Genomic DNA, 3355 nt, shown 5'->3' with positions numbered 1-3355 from the left:
TGAACGCATGCCTGACAACCACTTCCATTCTACATGCAAACAAGCTTGAATGTGTATCTCTTGGGTTTCTAATCTAAGATTAGAACCTTCGTGGTATATGCTAGAATCAATTGGCGGCCATTCCTGAGATCCAGAAAGTCTAAACCTTGTCTGTGGTATTCCGAGTAGGATCAGGAAAGGGATGACTGTGACGAGCTTCAAACTCGTGAGTGTTGGGCGTAGTGACAGACGAAAAAGGATCAATGGATCCTATTTCAACATGATAGAGAACCAACAGCTGATTAGCCGTGCGGTGATAGCGCATTTGGAACATTTTCACTGAGAGGATGGGAGGTATCCATTGACAACGGTGAAACCCAACATAAAGCTTGCCATGGAAAGGAGTATGATTGATTGGAAGAAGGCAATAGGAAAGCAGAGGTTCAGGCATATGGAATGTGAATTAAAGAGAATGCATGAGTATGTGAAAAAGTGGGAATCATGGGTAGCTAGGTTGTGTATTAGAGTTGTATAGGTTGTTATATGTATTTGGTGAGAGCTTAGGTTAATCAAAGATTCAAATTCTAAGCTCACTTGACCATATGCATCCCTACCTTTACCCTACCCCATTACAACTAATGAATAAGTCCTCATGATGAATGTATGCATGCATTGAATAATTGTTGATTGTTAGATGAAAAACAAATCATAGAAAGCATGAGTAGAAGAGAATTGAGTGAATCAACCCTATACACTGGAGCGATTAGAGCGGATACACTTCCGGTGAGGGTTCGATGTTCAATCCCTTGTTCCCGGCTTTCATGAGCTTTTCTTCTTGCAAGTCTATTTGTGCCTTATTTTGATATTCAAATTGGTAGAATTTTTGAGTCGTCATATGACCTTTTCCCTACTTGCTTATATATGTTCTTGGAGATTGATTTACTTTTAACCAAGTAGGTAGAATCATTTTGCATTTAGTTACATTCATATAGATAGATGCATATAGTTTATTTGCATTGAATAAATGTTCATAACCCTTTTCTTGTCCTTCTTTATTCTTAGCATGAGGACATGCTTGGTTTAAGTGTGGGGAGATTTGATAAACCCCAATTTCGTGGTTTATCTTGTACTTATTTTGGGGGTTTTTATCAACTTTTCTCACATTTATTCAATGAAATAGCATGGTTTTGTAATTCTCCCTTGATTTGTGCTTAAATGTGAAAACATGCTTTTTAGGCCCTAAAATTGGTGATTTTAATTCACTTTAATTCCATTCAATGCCTTGATATGTTTGTTGAGTGATTTCAGGTCCATAAGGCAAGTATTGGATGGAAGAAGTGAGGAGAAAAGCATGCAAAGTGGGAGAACTCATGAAGAAATGAAGGAACTGTAAAGCTGTCAAGCCTGACCTCTTCGCACTCAATCGACCATAACTTGAGCTACAGAGGTCCAAATGAGGCGGTTCCAGTTGCGTTGAAAAGCTAACATCCGGGGTTTTGAAATTATATAAAATTTGCCATATGTTGCTTCGCTTTCAGGGGCACGCACGCGCCATGTATGCGTGCGCGCTGATGCTGCTCGTGGCCCACTAAAGTGAAATCGCCCCCAGCGATTTCTGAAGCATTTTTGGGCCCAATCCAACTCATTTCTGATGCTATTGAACCCAATGATTGAAGGGGGGAATGAACCAAGTAGTCATAGTTTAGTTTTCATCATGTTTTAGGGTAGAATTCTAGAGAGAGAGGCTCTCTCCTCTCTCTAGATTTAGGATAGAAATTAGGATAAAGTTAGGTTAATCACTCTCAAATTTGTCTTTTAATTCTTGTTTTGATTTCAATTCTCATTATATTTTATTTCTCTTGTTAATTTCTTGTTTTGCTCTCTTTTATGTTGAAGAACAATTGTTGGATCTTATTTTTCTTTAATGCAATTTTATGTTTCCATGCTCTTCTATGTTTATCTTCATTGTTATTGTTGATTTCTTGCTTATGATAGTTATGGGTTTTGCTAATTCTTGCATTTGATGATGTTTACTTTTCTTGCACTCTAGGTGTTTGATATAATGTTTCCTTTCGTTCTTGAGTAGTTTTCTTGACTCTTGGCCTAGGCCAAGGGAATTGAGTGACCTTGAGTCATTTGGTCTCAATGATTTGGTGATTTGAGAATCCTTGGTGATCAATTTGATACTCATTGATACCGACCCACTACTAATCTAATTAGTAGATAGGTTGGGACTTATGGGTTGATGTGATCAAGCCTATTTAACGTACTTCAAGCCTAGAAGTAGATATTACGTACTTAAGGCTTTGGAAGTAGACTTAATAGGTTGGCCTCTCATAATTATCAATATATGGTTTGTAGACAAGGATGGTGATCTCAATTACCTATGTCTAGCCAAGAGTTCTTTCCCATTTATTTTATTAGTCCTTATTATCTACTTTCTTGTCATTTGCTTTCTTGCAAAAATACAAAAATCAAACCCCCTTGCCTCTTCATAGCCAATAATTAAACACTTCATTGCAATTCCTTGTGAGACAACCCGAGGTTTAAATACTTCGGTTAATTCTTATTTGGGGTTTGTACTTGTGACAACTCAAATTTTTTATGTGGGAATTGTTTGTTGGTTTAGAACTATGCTTACAACGAAGTTCTTATTTCTATAAGAAGAAAATCTAGACCAATTCTCAAATCTCATCAATCAATAAACCATTATTTTATGATTTATATTGTGTTTAATTGAGTGGTTTTATCAAGTCTTTATCCACTTATTCATATGATTAGCATAATTTTATAATGCCTTCCTAGTATTATTTATGGTTGAAAATTTGCTTCCTAGAGACCTTTAATTATGTATTTTAATTCTCCTTTTATACCATTCGATGCCGTGATCCATGTGTTAAGTGTTTCAGGCTTCATAGGGTAAGAATGGCTTAGAGAATGGAGAGGAAGCTTGCAAAAATGGAAGGAACACAAGAAACCAAGGAGATGACCAGCGAACAATGACGCGAGCACATGGCCCACGCGAGGGCGCAAAAAGAAGAAATCGCAGCGACACGAACACGTGCCTGACGCAAACGCGTGGATTGAAGTCTGCACGAATGACGCGAATGCGTGGATGACGCGAACGCGTGGACGACGCGTACGCGTGACCTGCGTGATCTGCAAAAATAACAGAATACGCTGGAGGTGATTTCGGGCCGCATTTTGACCCAGTTTTTGGTCCAGAAACACAGATTAAAGCTAGGGAATGTACAGAAACTCAACACACACCCACAGGCATCCACACACATTCAGAAACATCGATATTAGGATTACTCTTAGTTTTAGATCTGAATCTAGATTAGCTTTGTATTAGCAGTTTATGCTTTTGCTTTGG

This window comes from Arachis ipaensis, chromosome B02 (assembly GCF_000816755.2).
Source record: "Arachis ipaensis cultivar K30076 chromosome B02, Araip1.1, whole genome shotgun sequence".
NCBI classification, from domain to species: Eukaryota; Viridiplantae; Streptophyta; class Magnoliopsida; order Fabales; family Fabaceae; genus Arachis; species Arachis ipaensis.
The sequence above is the reverse complement of the archived record's forward strand: the minus strand, read 5'-3'. Positions refer to the sequence as shown.